Source organism: Schistocerca piceifrons, chromosome 9 (genome assembly GCF_021461385.2).
Source record: "Schistocerca piceifrons isolate TAMUIC-IGC-003096 chromosome 9, iqSchPice1.1, whole genome shotgun sequence".
Classification (NCBI taxonomy): domain Eukaryota; kingdom Metazoa; phylum Arthropoda; class Insecta; order Orthoptera; family Acrididae; genus Schistocerca; species Schistocerca piceifrons.
In genome coordinates, this window is record NC_060146.1 from 153342600 (window position 1) to 153362191 (window position 19592).

A 19592-nucleotide genomic window follows, 5' to 3' on the forward strand; every position below is an offset into this window, starting at 1 on the left:
CACGTCCCGCAGCAGGCCCATCTTTCGCGCCCTCTATGGAAGCTGAACACTCTACATCTCACGGACCACTCTCTGGAAGGCATCATCGCAGACGTATGGCAGAGGACAACCCAGTCCCAAGCGCGTTATCCCTCACCTCTAGAATGGAGGGTTACTCTTGCTAAACCCCGGATTCGAAATGCATTCAGCGCTGAAAATCGGCTGAAATAAGGCGGACTAGGGACTTTTATTATGTTGTCCTTCGCGATCTTTACGATGATGGTCGTGATGACCCGTTGAGAGTTGTCGACGTCCACCGTGTGAAGGCAAAACTTCTACAACTCAAACTTAGGCAAATGGATGGGGTGCGACTGCGTTCCCAGGCTCGTTCAATCGTACAGGATGAGTTGACCTCTCTCTATCATCTTCTCCGGCTTCACAAGCGATCTTAAATGACGTGTCTTTCTACCATTCGTTCTCTAGATGTGCGTCAGTGGTCCTTCCAATCTGATACCATGCATGAACTTTACCAGTACATTTTCGAACTTTATACCGAACTGGATTGAGACGGTCCACCGTCTGTTGACTTTACCTCCTTCCTTGATAGTCTTGTTACGCCAGCTCTCCAGGGAGAGTTTTTCTCTGTATTCCGTCGCGATGATATACTTGATATTGCGGCTCGTTCTCCTTAACACAAATCGCCTGGCTTCAATGGCCTTCCCAAAGAATTTTATATTCGATTTTGGCCCCTACTAGGAGATTCGATGACTTCCATGTTGAATGAAGTGATCCCCGGAGGCCTTCTCCCGCCCAGCTTTAAGGTTGGTAAAACTGTCCTAATCCCCAAAAAGCGGAGACGTTTGCGTGTGGATCAGGTCCGCCCGATAACCCTCTTCAACTATGATTATAAAATAGTAGCGCGAGCGATAAATAGTCGACTATCGGTATTGTTGGCTACCATCATCGCGAGCCATCAAAGTTGTCTTCCGGGTCGTACTCGCCTGACTCCCGTTGCTGAACGTCGTGATTTAATTTCGATTGCTTCCACCATTCCCGTGCCAGGGGCTTTGCTTTTCATTGATTTTCACCAAGCGCTCGACCGCGTTCATCGTGGATTCCTTACGCGAGTATTGACGACTGTTGGTTTTAACGATGCTGCACGACGGCTGTTCACCTCTCTAATTACTGGTATTCGGGCGTCCATTGACGTAAATGGCCATCTTACTTCCCCCATCGCAGGGTGTCAGGGCGTCCTTCCAGGGAGTCCATTATCTGTGTTACTCTGTGTGCTATTTCTGGAACCTTTATTGCGATCTATAGCTGATCGTTTGGGTGGCTGGTCGCTGTTGGGAGAAAGGTTTAACAGTTCGTGCATATGCTGATGACGTTATGGCTCTTCTCCGTACTCATGATGGTATACCACTGCTGAAGGAAGTTTTGGATGCCTTTTGTCGTCTCATGGGAGCGCGGGTTAATGACCTGAAATGTCGCTTACTCAGTCTGCGAGGATTTGACGCTGTTAAAATTCCATGGGCTTTGAAGGTCACCCTATATCGATCGTTAGTTGTTATAATTGACAGTTTACCGCTGAAGATGGGTACTGTAAACAGGAAGTCTGTCAGGGATAAGATTCAGGGAGCAATCATTGAACACGAGCGTCGCTCTTTCTCACTTCTTCATAAGGTCCGGCCATGGAAACGCATGTGTTAAGAAAGGCTTATTTTATTGCACAAATCTTTCCACTTCCTGCGATGATGTACCGCAAGTTTCAAAGTTTAACTGGCAGGTTTATATGGCGCAACTCTATATTTCGCATGCATTATGGGGTCATGGCGCGCCCCCGTCTGCCGGGAGGTTTGGGCCTCCCTGACATTCGGGTTAAGGCTTCTGACTTATTCATCCGTCGCACCGTCTACGTGCGCCCCACTCACTCACAGCTCGCCTTCATGACTGTATCCGACCGGCGACTTTAACTTCTCCAGTAGATATTGGTAGGATTAGTTATAAACTACGGCACGTTAAGGATTTCTTTCTTGAAGTCAGTCATTTAGGAGTAGATATCCTTTCCCAAGAGAATCTCTCCCTAAAAACGCTGTTAGGTCGCTGGCCAATTCCTCACAGTATTCTCTCTGTGGAAGCCCTGTCGTTAGAAAGAAAATGGAAGATTGTTTGGTCTAAAGTTAGCCTCCCGATTTTCCCGATGGAAGTGGCGTTCTCGTGGTACCAAGTTGTTCATGATATTGTACCTACCAACGTGCGACTTTTTCGTATTGGCCTCAATGTGACGGATCAAATGGTTCAAATGGATCTGAGCACTATGGGACTTAACGTATGAGGTCATCAGTCCCCTAGAACTTAGAACTACTTAAACCTAACTAACCTAAGGACATCACTCACAGCCGTGCCCGAGGCAGGATTCGAGCCTGCGACCATAGAGGCCGCGCGATTCCAGACTGTAGCGCCTAGAACCGCTCGGTCACCCCGGCCGGCGTGACGGATCGCTGCAATCGTTGCCATGAAACTGATACATTGTATCATCGGTTGACCTCTTGTGGTCATGGCCATTGTAGATGGCTTCGTCGACAACTGGCTTTTCTCCTCAGGACGTCGGAGGCGGCTGTCTCGGAGGAGATTCTCGTGCGTCCCGATTCATCCTTCTTTCCTCGATCGAAGAACAATACCATCATGTGGCTTGTTGGACTTTATGTCCACTACATGATGGTGAGTGGATATGACGCAGATCCGTGTGCCGTTTTCCAATATATGGACACAGCCCATTGGACGAGGCTCAGGATGCCACGTTATCGCGAGCTTTTTTCTAGTATGCTGTATCTTTTTTTTCATCGACAAGGAGTTGGATGAGTTGTAATGCCCCCTTCTTTTGTGGACACTCTTGTTTGGATTTAAATGTTACACGATGTAGAAGTGACGGAGGAAAGAAGGTGTTGGCACGTTAAAATTAAAGCCATATTCGTTCATACTTTCTGATTTAACCCTTTTGTTTTTGTCGAAATGACTTCTTTTGTTTTATTTTAATTTATTTCCTTAAATAAGTGCTTCGAGGAAATAAATATGATTGGCGTTTGTGCAGTGCACGGGAGTCGTGGGCGAGGCAAAGGCTCTAATCCTGCTATAACTAACTTTTTAATTTATATTTTTTGCTTCACTGGTCACATTATTTGAAAAAAAAGTGGCTAGCGTTGCTGCCTCTGCATCACGGGGTCGCGGGTTTGATTCCCGGCCGGATCGGGTATTTAATAAAAAAAGGTGATGTAGGGGTTGGCACATTTGCCTAGTAAGGACGAAACTCAGATTCAAGTCCTGACCATGGTACAAATTTTGATTCATTGCTTCAGCCTCTATCCTTATCGAAGTCAAACTAGTTGTTAGACCGTTTCTGAATAGATATTAAACATTAAAATAAATTTACAGCACTCTTTGCAGTAGGTTTATCATGTATAAGTAGAACAAAATGCACTGCTAACCGATCAGTCGTTATCCATAGTACTACACGAATATAAGTCATAGTTCAACGTTACTACCATACATCAAGAAATGATCTAGATAGATTTACTTCAAATTTTTACACCTTACGCTGATAAACGTTCAGGTGGACATAGGTTATAAATATATGGGAAAGCTTTTTAGCAAAAATCTTGGAAACAATTTACTTCAGCTTTTTACACAATTAATAAACGATTGGAGAGACATAGGTAGCATATTTGTAATATATACATACACACACACACACACACACACACACACACACACACACACACGCACACACATGCACACACTTATATATGAAGACTGTCACAGTTTAATGGTGTTATCAAAAATTTTCTAAAGTTCTTGACCAATTAAAAAAAAAAGTGGCTAGCGTTGATGCCTCTGGATCACAGGGTTCCGGGTTCGATTTCCAGCCGGGTTAGGGATTTGCTGTGCCTGGGCTGGGTGTTTGTGTGATCCTTATCATTTTATCATCATCATCATTCGTGACAGTGGGAAAACTGGACTGTGAAAAAATTGGGACTTTGTATGGGCGCTGATTACCGCGCAGTTGGGCGCCTCACAAACTAAACATCATGATCATCGAAAATCGCCGAGGTAGCCTGCGTTTCCATACATCCCGATGTTGTTTCCAGGCTACGTTGTAATGAAGACCACCACAGTTCACCCTACCAGCCCGCTGATTGACACACACTGTCTTTTCCCATGCGTCAACTGCTTTGTGGGGGCCAGTCACGTTTGGCGCTACAGTCAAGCTGGCATCACGGGTCACGTTGACGTCCAGGTTTGAGTGGACGTAACAACTTCCCGCCCTTGATGTGAGGGGAGGAATTAGCCGCGTAAACGGAGTGTGAAGAGTGACTGCCCTGCACACACACACACACACACACACACACACACACACACACACGAACAGAATAACAGCTTCCATCCACTTGAATAATGAGAAATTCGTCTCATTAATAAAAAAAGGAGCGTTTCGGTGTGTAATATTGTTCAGGCAATTATAGTAATCTGATGAGCAAATCAGGAGGTCTGATAGTACAAGAGCAGCCTGAACCAAGTGTTCGGGTTGGAGTCAGCCTCAGAATGGTACCTTACCTGGGATCTACGAGCACTTGAGTCAGCGCCTTGAGCACAGACTCCTTGGTGAGGTCCAGACTGCCCCGCCGCGCGCCACAACCCTTCGCAGGTTGACGTACTGGTCCGCGAAGAAGGGCTCGCCCACCACCGGCAGCCCGTGCTGCGCCGCCTCACACGTGCTCAGCATGCCGCCGTGGCTGACGAACGCCTTCACGTTGGGGTGCGCTGCAAACAGTGGGCGCAAGGAGGGCGGCCGTGAAAACCACGCGCTGTGGGGTCCCGGAAACCAGAGCTTCGAGATACTACAATGATATATCACATCCAGTGTTCCTAATTTCTATCTTATATGACTCGTTTTTGGACAAGTAATCGTCTTTGGGGCTACATCAGCAGTGGTGTAGTGCACAGAGGATTACTTATGGATAGGGCAATGAGCGATTTCCAGAGGGAAGTTCAGTCATAGGATTATTACCACCAGAAACGAACCGAACCAACAGCTGTCCCTGTCTGAATGAAAAGAAAAGCACAATTAAGATTTGTAATATGAGGGGCGTTCAATAACTAATGCAACACCTTTTTCGTTTTGGACAATTTCGGTAGACAAAATGCAGTTTTTTGTGGGATGCCGTGGAGTATTCCGCTTCATCCACTACAGTTTCATCAAGTTCGGATACGTCGCGGCGCTATGCATTGTCAGTCTCGAAAATAGCTTGTGTAAAGGAGATGCGTTCCAGGCACAGAGTTGTGATTGAGTTTCTTTTGGTCGAAAACTAGAGGACCGCCGATATTCTTAGGTGCCTGAAAGTGTCTACAGAGACCTAGCAGTAAACAAAAGCACGGTGAGTCGTTGAGCGAGGCGTCTGTCATCATCGCAAAACGTGGCGCAAGCCTGTCTGTTCTCCAGCGAGCCGACTGGCAGCACACAGCTGCGACTCCTGCAATGCTGGAACGTGTGGAAGCTCAACTTCGAGGTGATCATCGGATCACAATCAAACACCTCGCTGCAGAATTGGACGTCTGGGTTCCTCGCCGCCAAGTACGCACATCAAAAAATGTTTTGCAACACCGCGTTCCCAGAGCTCCTGAAGATAAACATTGACTGTGGATATTGTATCACAAACACAGTCCCTTTCACTATTCAGAGATGTCACTAAACCCATCCAAAGATGTAAACAGCCATGCATGAGTAGTGCCTATTTGACGGAGGGGGTCGGACAGCCAATCAGCTCCAGTCATTCCACCAAGAAAGAGGTAAACGGCTCGTGTTGTCTGTAGATCAACCATGCCTAGACAATCAATATCGCGTTTCGATCGCGTCCGCATTGTTACTTTGTACCATGAAGGGCTCCCAACAAGGAAAGTGTCCAGGTGTCTCGGAGTGAACCAACGTGTCAATGGACAGTAAGTGACGTGGAGTGACAAATCGCGCTGTATACCTTGTGGCAATCCAACAGAAGCATTTGTTTTAGCAAATGCCTGGGGAATGTTATGTTCCAGCTTGTGAAGCAGCAGTGATGAAGCACAGAGAAGACGTTGTTCAGGTATGCGGTTGTTTTCTGAAGGTCAGGGTGGGGGTACCCTTCTTGGAAGTAAGAAAACGCTAAATGCGGTAAAAGATGAACATGTTGTGCATAATTGTGTACTGAGAATACCAGAGGAGCGGTTTGGAGACGATGGTTGTATCAGAATCACAATGCACTCAGTCATAATGCTGCATCTGTGAGGTAATGGTCTGCAGGCAAGAAAATTCCTGAACTGGACTGACAAGCTCATTTGAAATGAGCTAGAAGTCTTCGCCCCAGACTCCAGAGTCCAACCTCACTACCTTCTCCGGCCTCTGCAACTAAGGATGAATGGCCTGCGATTATTTTACAGACACTGACAGGTACTGAAAGTTTCCCTGGCACAGTTAAAGTCATCATGAGGGTGAAGTGTGGACACACCCCATATTAATGTCCATTAATATGTGTCTGGGTACTTTGGGTCAGATAGTGCACCTGAACACCGTTTGTACTCTCTTTTCGCCGAACTGAGAGCATTATCAGTTTTAGCTGCAGTGTTACACAGTATTGGTGCTATATCGAATCCCCTTCCCTATGTCTACACACATTACTATTCTGATTCCGTATAACCGAGCGGCACAAAGAAAAGACTTCACTCCCATTAGTTACGTCATGGTTGGTGGACCACTTAACCGCCAGGTACCAGCTCTGCACCGACAGTACCCTCAAATGAACACTTTTCTCTTTCGACGGAGTGAATAATATTTTGTCCGGTGGCGTAGTGCGTAAAGTTCACAAATAATATATCTTACCGAGAATATCGTTCTGGGGCACCCACTTGATGATCTTGACGTTGGGCGGCTGTCCAGGCAGGGAGTCTGACTCCCACTTCCAGAGCACCTTCTGGGGCAGCTCTTGGAAGGCCTCCAGGAAGGCTCGCAGCTGGTTCTCCCCCAACTTGTCGCTTCGCACATTCGTGCCCACATGTATATGACGCCCTGGGGCGCAGAGTCCAGATAATCCTGTAGGTCCTAGAGGGTAGGAATGCACAAAAATGAGTTATCAACAAAGAAGTTTGTTGTAAAGAACTTACAGAACTACAGTTCACTTGCAAAGTATCGGTACATTCCCAAATAGGTTATATCTGAATATCGAATTCATTGACATTACACAGTAATCTTTTGGGTAAACGTTATCATAGTTACTATTAATATAATTTGTATTTTATGGAGATCAAAGAATTTTTATACATGTGTCAAAAAGAAGAAATGAACACATTTTCTCGATTCAACAAGTGGTTGTGACGCGACTGTTGTAATGAACACCATATGATATGTTAACTAAGCCAATACATAGGCATTGTTTAGAAAAATAAAAAAAGAAGTACAGGGTGTTCAAGGAGGTATGGTCAATATTCGTAGTTGTGACAGGAACCAAAGAAGTCTAGTTAACATAGGCGGTAAAATTCATACCTTAGCGCTACGAGAACTTTTTCTTCGACACAAGCAACGAAATCTGTTCTACTGAAAGCTCTTTGCTTTCCGTATTTCGGAAGGACGTAGCCGGGACCAAATTAAGAAAAACTGTATACTAAACCTGGGCTCTAAAATACACTCCTGGAAATTGAAATAAGAACACCGTGAATTCATTGTCCCAGGAAGGGGAAACTTTATTGACACATTCCTGGGGTCAGATACATCACATGATCACACTGACAGAACCACCGGCACATAGACACAGGCAACAGAGCATGCACAATGTCGGCACTAGTACAGTGTATATCCACCTTTCGCAGCAATGCAGGCTGCTATTCTCCCATGGAGACGATCGTAGAGATGCTGGATGTAGTCCTGTGGAACGGCTTGCCATTCCATTTCCACCTGGCGCCTCAGTTGGACCAGCGTTCGTGCTGGACGTGCAGACCGCGTGAGACGACGCTTCATCCAGTCCCAAACATGCTCAATGGGGGACAGATCCGGAGATCTTGCTGGCCAGGGTAGTTGACTTACACCTTCTAGAGCACGTTGGGTGGCACGGGATACATGCGGACGTGCATTGTCCTGTTGGAACAGCAAGATCCCTTGCCGGTCTAGGAATGGTAGAACGATGGGTTCGATGACGGTTTGGATGTACCGTGCACTATTCAGTGTCCCCTCGACGATCGCCAGTGGTGTACGGCCAGTGTAGGAGATCGCTCCCCACACCATGATGCCGGGTGTTGGCCCTGTGTGCCTCGGTCGTATGCAGTCCTGGTTGTGGCGCTCACCTGCACGGCGCCAAACACGCATACGACCATCATTGGCACCAAGGCAGAAGCGACTCTCATCGCTGAAGACGACACGTCTCCATTCGTCCCTCTATTCACGCCTGTCGCGATACCACTGGAGGCGGGCTGCACGATGTTGGGGCGTGAGCGGAAGACGGCCTAACGGTGCGCGGGACCGTAGCCCAGCTTCATGGAGACGGTTGCGAATGGTCCTCGCCGATACCCCAGGAGCAACAGTGTCCCTAATTTGCTGGGAAGTGGCGGTGCGGTCCCCTACGGCACTTCGTAGGATCCTACGGTCTTGGCGTGCATCCGTGCGTCGCTGCGGTCCGGTCCCAGGTCGACGGGCACGTGCACCTTCCGCTGACCACTGGCGACAACATCGATGTACTGTGGAGACCTCACGCCTCACGTGTTGAGCAATTCGGCGGTACGTCCACCCGGCCTCCCGCATGCCCACTATACGCCCTCGCTCAAAGTCCGTCAACTGCACATACGGTTCACGTCCACGCTGTCGCGGCATGCTACCAGTGTTAAAGACTGCGATGGAGCTCCGTATGCCACGGCAAACTGGCTGACAGTGACGGCGGCGGTGCACAAATGCTGCGCAGCTAGCGCCATTCGACGGCCAACACCGCGGTTCCTGGTGTGTCCGCTGTGCCGTGCGTGTGATCATTGCTTGTACAGCCCTCTCGCAGTGTCCGGAGCAAGTATGGTGGGTCTGACACACCGGTGTCAATGTGTTCTTTTTTCCATTTCCAGGAGTGTATATACATTAAGAGCTTTGAACGGTTGTTCAGTAGAAGAGAAGAATTTCACAGCGGAGAAAATGAAAAAGAGCTCATAATTCTAAAGTAATTCGTTTTATAGTGCATACTTACCAGAATCTATGCTTCTAATGACTGTCCCTGTCATATCCGTGACTGCTTGATAGGTTCCCTGGTATTACGCCGGATAATATTGCAGAAACCGCACAATATTTCAGCGAGACAACTGCCCGCCATCTTCGGGTGCTACTGTACTACTGTAGTAGTAGTACACTAGCACCTGAAGATGGCGGGCAGTTGTCTCGCTGAAATATTGTGCGGTTTCTGCAATATTATCCGGCGTAATACTCGGGAACCTATCAAGCAGATGCAGCGCCGGGAAAGCCTCAAACAGCACATATCCGTGATTATTGACTAGTCTTCTTGGGACGCCCTGCAGAATAATCACCATGCGTCATTCAACTACCACACAGAACCAACTATGACCGCACTAGAAATTCCAATTTATTTCTTCCAGCGACTTTAGAAACATGTCAGAGGCAATGATTGAATTCTGATAGGTAGTGCCAGTGACATCAAGCTATGAATTTAGGATACTGAGAAACCTACAGGGCATGAGAACAGAAGCGTAAGATGAGTTTTCTTTCTTCTAGACAGGGAAAGAATTGGAAATACCATACTAGAAGCAAAGAATTAAACATCAAAGAGCAAATAGGAGAAGTGTAGAAAGAAAGTTAAAAGATAATTCACAAGGACAGATGGCAGCAGAATGAGACATTGCTGATTTTTTTAAGCAACCAAATAGCTTAATGGAAAGAAACAGGATATGTTATAATCCACGACGATGTTGCTGATGTTGGCAGTGTATTTTAGAGAGAAACCATTGTAGGCAACTGTGTAAGCAACAAGGATGGTAAAAAACATGGTGGCACTAGGTGTACTGTTGTCTGTAGAGTCTACTGCATGACAGAAAGGAACCACAGACGAAATATCAGAGAGAAAGATGACGAGAATTGTGTGCTCTGAGGATGCATGATCCTAAACTGAGTGGCCGAAAGTGACGGGAAGGACTGTCCCACTTGTTACTAGATGCGTGGTGTGGGGAAGTGTAGACACGTACCGTAGCAGTCTGTTAGAGGCGCGTGAGTTGCAGGCAGGGCAGCGCGTCCCAAGTCAACCGACTTTGATCGTGGGGTAGTAATCGAAATGAAACATGTGCGTGATACCAGCTCAGAGATTTCACGAGAGCTTGTTTCCCGTGGTCGCAAGTGTCTAGGACGAATCTTCAGTATGGCAGAGACAGTGGTTCCACGCGAATAAGCCGCTGCACACGGCGAACACAAGCGTCTGACGAATGGACGTCGTGTCGCCTACGAAGAGAGAGACATGGAGATGAAATGCTATTACGTTGGCACTAACTGAGAGTGATAGTGGTGAAGTGAAACTTCCAGGCAGATTAAAACTGTGTGCTGGACCGAGGCTCGAACTCGGGACCTTTGCAGTTGGCGAGCAAGTCCTCTACAGTCTGAGATAACCCAAGCACGACTCACGACCTGTCATCACATCTTCAGTTCAGCCAGTGCCTCGCCTCTTACCTTCCATACTTCACAGAAGAACTAGCAAGTTTGGAAGGTAGTAGACGTGGTACTGGCAGAACTGAAAGTGTGACGACGGGTCCTGAGTCATACTTGGGTAGCTCAGGCGGTGGAGCACTTGCCCGCGAAAACCACAGGTTGGAAGTTCAAGTCTCCGTCCGGCCAATAGTTTTAATCTGCCACGAAGTATCATATCAGTGCACACTCCACTGCGAAGTGAATATTTCCTTCTGGATCGAAGTAGTGTGCTGAGAAAGTGTATTGAAATCAATTCTGTCGCCAAGATCCAATTGCCAATAGGTCTGTATTCGAAATAAAGTGAGTTTTCTGACAGAAAGCATAAATTACAACCAGAAACTATCGTTCAAGCTGAGACATCTTTTGGTGCGTGTTTCACAAGGATATCTTTTTTATCCCCTTGTAGTATGTATGTGGTGCCTTCAAAAAAGACAATCTGCTGTCTGCAGTTTGCAAAAGAAAAGCATTCAAGTTCAAAACTGATTGCACCTCAAGCGACACAAAGTTAGAGACAACCTCTGCAACAAATGTACAGGAAAGAATGTGACTCTATGTTTTAACGGAAAGCACTCAATTAGTACACTTTTTACGATTACATTATTCAATATTGTGCTACCAATGCCAACATGGGCTATAATTCCAGTCATATCATGTCAATTTTTCAATTTATTATATTTATTTATTTACTTGAGTGAGATATCGCTTCTATTTATAAAAGAAATTCGGAGTCGGCTCCATGTACGTGCAGTATGGTCCTCCACCTCGAAATATATCACCCCCACTTTCTCAGCAAACTATGTACTCATTTCTCAGTAAATGAAACTTTTCAAGATATCAACGTGCGGTCTAGATCGCAAAAAATATCTCCTGTCAGTAACGTAGACTAGCATGCAGTCTAGAACCAATTACAAGGCAAATCGTCACAGTCTTAAACAGGTGTTTTCAGTCACGGTCTCATTATTTCTTTAGAGCCACATAAGTTCTAAATCTTTTTTTTTTTTTTTTTGTCATCAATCTTCAGACTGGTTTGATGCGACGTGGCATCAATTCCTCTCCTGTGCCAACCTCTTCATCTCAGAGTAGCACTTCCTTAACTATTCGCTGGATGGATTCCAATCTCTGTCTTCCTCTATAGTTTTTGCCCTTTACAGATCCCTCTAGTACCATGGAGGTCATTCCCTGATGTCTTAACAGATGTTCTATCATCCTGTCCCTTCTCCTTGCCAATGTTTTCCACATACTCCTTTTAAATTCTGCGTAGAAACTCCTCTTTCCTTACCCTATTAGTCCACCTAATTTTCAACATTCGTCTCTAACACGACATTTCAAATGCTTCGATTCTCGTCTGTTCTGGTTTCCCCACAGTCCACGTTTCATTACCATACAGTGCTGTACTCTAGACGTACATCCTCAGAAATTTCTTCCTCAAATTAAGGCCTATGCCCGATACCAGTAGACTTCTATCGGCCAGGACTGCCATTTTTGACAACGCTAGAGAGCTCTTGAAGTCCTCCTTCCTCCGTCCGTCATAGCTTACTTTGATGCCTAGGTAAAAAAAATTGTTTTCCTCGTGACCATCATTCCTGATAAGTTTCTCGCTGTTATCATTTCTACTACTTCTCATTACATTCTTCTCTTTGATATACTCTCAATCCATATTCTTTACTCATTAGACTGCTCATTCCATTCAGCAGATCATGTAATTCTTCCTCATTATCACCCAAGATAGCAACTTCATCAGCGAGTCGTGTCATTGATATCCTTTCATTTTGAATTTTAATTCCACTCCTGAACCTTTCTTTTATTCGCATCATTGCTTCTTCAATGTACAGATTGAACAGTAGGGGCGGAAGACTACATCCCTGTCTTACACCCTTTGTAAGCAGAGCACTTTATTCTTGGTTGTCCATTCTTATTATTCCCTCTTGGCTCTTGTACATACCGTACATTACCCGTCTCTCCCTACAGATTACCCGTATTTTACTCAGAATTTCGATCATCTTGCACCATTTGACACTGTCTGACACTTTTTCCAGACTTACAAGTTCTATGAGCGTGTCTACATTTTCCTTTAGTCTTGCTTCCATTATCAACCACACCATCAGAATTGCCTCCTTGTGCCTTTACCTTTCCTAAAGCCAAACTGATGGTCATCTAACATCCCCTCACTTTTATTTTCCACTCGTCTGTATATTATTCTTGTCAGCAGCTTGTATGCATCAGCTGTTAAGCTCACACCTGTCAGCTCATGCAGTCTTCGGAATTGTGAGGATGATATTTTTTCCGAAATTCAGATGGTATTGTCACCAGACTCATGAGAGAGTCGTTTTGTTGCCATTTCCCCCAATGACTTTAGAAATCCTGAAGGAATGTTATTTGTCCCTTCTGCCTTATTTGATCCTAAGTCCTCCAAAGCTCTCTTAAATTCTAATACTGGATCCCCTATCTCTTCTATATAGACTCCTGTTTCTTCTTCTATCACATCAGGCAAATTTTCCCCTCATAGAGGTCTTCAGTGTAAATAGAATTTCCTTTGTACTCTTAATGTTACCACCCTTGCTTTTAATTTCACCGAAGGTTGTTTTGACTTTCCTATACGCTGAGCCAGTCCTTCCGACAATCATTTATTTTCAATTTCTTCACATTTTTCATAGCGAATTGTATTTCTCTATTCCTGAATTTCCTGATCATTTTTGTGCTTCCTTCTGACATCAATTAAACGAAGAATTTCTTCTGTAACCCATGGTTTCTTCGCCGTTACCTTCTTTGTACCTATGTTTTTCCTTCCATCTTCTGTGATGGCCCTTTTTAGAGTCGTCCTTTCCTCTTCAACTGCACTACCTACTGAATTATTTCTTATTGCTGTATCTGTAGCCTTAGAGAACTTCAAGCTTATCTCGTCATTCCTTAGTGCTTCTGTATCCCACTTCTCTGAGTGTTGATTCTTGCTGACTAATATCTTAAACTTAAGCCTACTCTTCATTACATACTCTTCATTACTACTACATAGTGGTCTGAGTCTATATCTGCTCCTGGATACGCCCTAAAATCCAGTATCCCATTTCACAATCTCTATCTGACCATGTTGTAATATAACCGATATCTTCGCGTATCACCGGCCTTTTCCAAGTACACCTTCTCTTCTTGTGATTCTTGAACAGAGTATTCGCTGTTACCAGCTGAAATTTATTACAATACTCAGTTAGTCTTTCTCCTCTCTCATTCCTTGCCCGAAGCCAATATTCTCCTGTAACCTTTTTTTCTACTCCATCCCCTTCAACTACATTCCATTCCCCCATGACTATTAGATTTTCATCTCCCTTTTTGTACTATGTTACCCGTTTAGTATCCTCACCTACTTTCTTTATCAGATCATCTTCAGTTTTTGACGTCGGCATATATACCTCAAGTATCGTTGCCAGTGTTGGTTTGCTGTCGATTCTTATAAGAACAACCAAATCACTGAACTGTTATACCTCTAAATCAAAGAATGAGCGCTGATGGCACGCAATGAAGCCGTTGATGATTCTCTTTGCTCTCTTTCGAATTTCCATAGCTCACGGCCAAATGACACAGACCTTTCATCTTCTGATCACCTTTCTCAACAGCGTACAACAGCAGCTTTTCACTTGCACACAGCCGGCCGCGGTGACCGTGCGGTTCTAAGCGCTGCAGTTCGGAACCGCGGGACTGCTACGGTCGCAGGTTCGAATCCTGCCTCGGGCATGGATGTGTGTGATGTCCTTAGGTTAGTTAGGTTTAAGTAGTTCTAATTTCTAGGGGACTGATGACCTAAGATGTTAAGTCCCATAGTGCTCAGAGCCATTTGAACCCATTTGAACTTGCACACAAAAAAAGAAGATAAAAACTAACACGTGAAAGTGTTACCTTACAGCGATGGATACCCCAGTGTGTCACATGGCCGCCGACATGAATCTCAGGAACCTGTTTTTACTGGGACTGTACGGAGAACTATTTAGCTTCAACACTCGGCGACCGACGCCACATTCAATCCATTATCATTACTTTCTCCCGTCAATGTATTATCCTACGAGAAGCGTCCAATAAGTAACGCAACACTTTTTTTTTTTTTGAAAGCAGGTTGCTTTTATTCGGGATTGCAATACGGTGTATTATTCCCCACCCTTTTGGCTGCACAACCCTATTTTACAATATTTTCCGGTCAGTGTGACGGCATTACGCCATCCTACACTACTGGTCATTAAAATTGCTACATCACGAAGATGACGTGCTACAGATGCGAAATTTAACCTACAGGAAGAAGATGCTGTGATACGCAAATGATTAGCTTTTCAGAGCATTCACACAAGGTTGGCGCCGGTGGCGACACCTACAACGTGCTGACATGAGGGAAGTTTCCAACCGATTTCTCACACGCAAACAGCAGTTGACCGGCATTGCCTGGTGAAACGTTGTTGTGATGCCTCGTGTAAGGAGGAGAAATGCGTACCATCACGTTTCCGACTTTTATAAAGGTCGGATTGTAGCCTATCGCAATTGCGGTTTATCGTATGGCGACATTGCTGTCGCGTTGCTCGAGATCCAATGTCTGTTAGCAGAATATGGAATCGGTGGGTTGATGAGGGTAATACGGAACGCCGTGCTGGATCCCAACGGCCTCGTATCACTAGCAGTCGAGATGGCAGCCATCTTATCTGCATGACTGTAACGAATCGTGCAGCCACATCTCGACCCCTGAGGCAACAGATGGGGACGTTTGCAAGACAACAACCATCTGCACGAACAGTTTGACGACGTTTGCAGCAGCATGGAGTATCAGCTCGGAGACCACGGCTGCGGTTACCCTTGACGCCGCGTCACAGACAGGAGCACCTGCGATGGTGTACTCAACGACGAACCTGGGTGCATGAACGGCAAAATATCATTTTTTTCTGATGAATCCAGGTTCCGTTTACAGCATCACGACGGTCACATCCGCGTTTGGCAACATCGCGGTGAACGCTCATTGGATGCGTGTATTCGTCATCGCCATACTGGTGTATCACCCGGCGTGATGGTATGGGGTGCCATTGGTTACAAGTCTCGGTCACCTCTTGTTCGCATTGACGGCACTTTGAACAGTGGACGTTACATTTCAGATGTGTTACGACCCGTGGCTCTACCCTTCATTTGATACCTGCGAAACCCTACATTTCAGCAGAATAATGCACGACCGCATGTTGCAGGCCCTGTACGGGCCTTTCTGGATACAGAAAATGTTCGACTGCTGCCTGGCCAGCACATTCTCCAATACTCTCTCCAACTGAAAACCTCTGGTCAATGGTGGCCGAGCAACTGGCTCGTCACAATACACCAGTCACTACTCTTGATGAACTGTGGTATCGTGTTGAAGCTGCATGGGCAAGACCGTTATTACGGCCAGAGGTGGTTTTTCTGGGTACTGCTTTCTCAGGATCTATGCACCCAAACTGCGTGAAATTGTAATCACATGTCAGTTGTAGTATAATATGTTTGTTCAATGAATACCCGTTTATCATCTGCATTTCTTCTCGTTGTAGCAATTTTAATGGCCAGTAGCGTATTATGAGGGCCTCTCTGCTCGCATGGTACCACTCTATTGGTTGGCGCCGGAACCACCAACATATTGCTGCATTAACCATCTTACCACCACCTGCGCACTGCTTCTTGCTGATTGCACCCTTCATGGGGCCAACCACATGGTATTCGAAAAGGTGCGAGATTCGGGCTGTACAGTGGATGACGAACAGCAGTCCACTGAAGTTCTTGAGTTCTGGTCGGGTGCGCAGACCTTTGTGAGGCCTTGCGTTATCATCGAGAAGCCGACGTTGGTTAGCATTTTTGTGGCGATGAGGTCGCGAAACTCTTTTTTCCGTTTTCCTGAGGATAGTGCTTCAGAATCTCAGCCATGACTTTACCGGTGGAGAGTGCAACTTAGATCTTCTTCTTCAGAGAAGAGGTGGCGCCACTCCATTGATTGCCGTTTTGTGTCCGGTTCGAAGTGATGGACTCATGTTTCATCGCCTGTGACCACTGTCGACAAAAAATTGCCATGATCAGTCTCGCAACTAACTCTTTAGAGACGGTCCCTCGTTGCTCTTTATAATCTACTGTTAGGTGATGAGGAACCCAGCTGACACACACCTTTGAGTGTCCTAACTACTGGATGAGTGTGTCAGCATTATCAACAGAGACGTCCAAGGAACAGCGAGGTATTTGATGATTATCTGTTGATCATCTCGAATGAGAGTGTCTGCACGTCCCAACACTGCAGAATTCACAGCCGTGTGCGACTAGCCGAGACGCGGGCGATGGGACAGGTATGCACGATCTTCTTGAGATGATAACAGACGCCATGTCCAACGACTCACCCTGCTTTTGTTCACTGTCAGGTCTTTGTGGCCATTCTGCCAGCACCTATGAATATTTTCGACCCTCTGGTTTTCCGCCAAAAGAAACTTCATGACAGGTCTTCGCTTGGGAAGTACCTTCGTTACAGACACCGTTTTATAGGCTATGTAGATCGCCGCCACCTATCGAATCTTCATGGCAGTGCGCGGATTGGAGCCGGAATATTTCACGATGTACCACAACAAATTCAGCATTTTTTTTTTTCAACAGAAATCAGCCGAGAAAAAAATGCTGCATTACTTATTGATCGCCCCTCCGATATTGCGATGTTGCCTTACCTTTGGGAGTGGTTGAGGTGGTCTGATCTGCATACCACCCACTGGTACGACGGCCGGGACATGAGGCTGAGGGTAGTGTGTACCCAGGTACGCGTTCACCAAAACTAAACTAATGTTCTTCTCGATCTCACTGGGCAGCGGTACAGACTCATCGAAGAACTGACGGCTGATTCGATCTTGCTTCGGCATGTACACGTAATTCCGATAGTACCAGACGAACATGTCGAGCAGGGAATTCGTCAGTCTCTGCAGAAACGTCATGTGGTAGGAGTATGGCAGGTTGAATGTGTTCACATAGGACGGGTTCTGATAGTTTCCCACCAGGTCGTTAGCCCAGGGAGGGATGCCATACGCTGTGATACCGACAATTGGAGGGTTTCCGAATTTGGATACGAATGGAAGAAGGCACTCCTGCACCATAACTTCGGCGATTATCAAGTCGAAAGTCTCGTTTTCGGTCAGCTTCATCAACTGGCGCGCACCGTCTGATTTCAGGGCCTTGTCGCAAGTCGTTAGACCCCACTCGAAGAACTCGACCACTTCCTGAGAGTAGCTGAGGTGAGGGACGACCTCGTAGTTGTACTCTTCCTCGTACACCCCGTCCAACACGATGTCCCTGTGGTTGGGCACGGGACGGTCCTCGGGGTCTGGGCTGAAGACGGTAACGTAGTGCCCCCTGGCTTCCAGCTCCAGCATGAGGGCGCGGTTGAAGATGTGGTGGCTGCGAGAAGGCGTGCTCAGCAGGCCCAGGATCCTCGCCGAGTCGCAGGGACTGGCCGACAGCAGCAGCAGCAGCAGCAGTGGCAGCAGCAACGAAGGGATCCAGACGAGGCTTTCACTCATTCTGAAACCGTGAGACCAAACCAACGGTCACAGCCGTCTATCTACAGAGGTCAGGGAAATATGTGGTGTGTTGCGGCTTATGGGCACTCAACATCGAGTCAGGCAAATAAATATCCTCATCTGTAAAATGAGACAAAAGGTGTGTGGCCTGAGATGGAGACTTCATCGCGGTGACGTATACTATCTGATCACCCTCCAAGAACTGAGGAACTGGTGACTAGGTGTCACGATAGGCGTGCAGGCAATATACACTACTGGCCATTAAAATTGCTACACCGAGAAGAAATGCAGATGATAAACGGGTATTCATTGGACATATATATTATACTACAACAGACAGGTGATTACATTTTCACGCAATTTGGGTGCATAGACCCTGAGAAAGCAGTACGCAGAACAACCACCTCTAGCCGTAATAACGGCCTTGATACGCCTGGGCAATGAGTCAAACAGAGCTTGGATGGCGTGTACAGGTACAGCTGGCCATGCAGCTTCAAAACGATACCACAGTTCATCAAGAGTAGTGACTGGCGTATTGTGACGAGCCAGTTGCTCGGCCACCATTGACCAGACGTTTTCAGTTGGTGAGAGATCTGGAGAACGTGCTGGCCAGGGCAGCAGTCGAACATTTTCTGTGTCCAGAAAGGCCCGTATAGGGCCTGCAACATGCGGTCGTGCATTATGCTGCTGAAATGTAGGGTTTCGCAATGATCAAATGAAGGGTAGAGCCACGGGTCGTAACACATCTAAAATGTAACGTCTTAAAAAAGCGCTGTCAATGCGAACAAGAGGTGACCGAGACATGTAACCAATGGCACCCCATACCATCACGCTGGTTGATACGCCAGTATGGCGATGACGAATACACGCTTGCAAGGTGCGTTCACCGCGATGTCGCCAAACAGGGATGCGACCATCACGATGCCGTAAACAGAACCTGGATTCATCCGAAAAAATGACGTTTTGCCATTCGTGCACCCAGGTTCGTCGTTGAGTACACCATCGCAGGCGCTCCTGTCTGTGATGTGGCGTCAAGGGTAACCGCAGCCAAGGTCTCCGACCTGATAGTCCATGCTTCTGCAAACGTTCGTGGATATGGTTGTTGTCTTGCAAACGTACCCATCTGTTGACTCAGGGATTGAGACGTGGCTGCACGATCCGTTACAGCCATGCGGATAAGATCCCTGTCATCTCGACTGCTAGTGATACGAGGCCGTTGGGATCCAGCACGGTGTTCCGTATTACCCTCCTGAACGCACCGGTGCCATATTCTGCTAACAGTCATTGGATCTCGACCAACGCGAGCAACAACGTCGGAATACGATAAGCCGCAATCGCGA

At 46.5% G+C, this 19592-nt stretch overlaps 1 pseudogene; it reads right to left on the reverse strand.

Moving 5' to 3' along the window:
• The window catches only part of LOC124716780, a 27255-nt pseudogene extending 9003 nt beyond the window's left edge, over positions 1-18252 (reverse strand).
• Positions 18253-19592: the final 1340 nt, after the last annotated feature.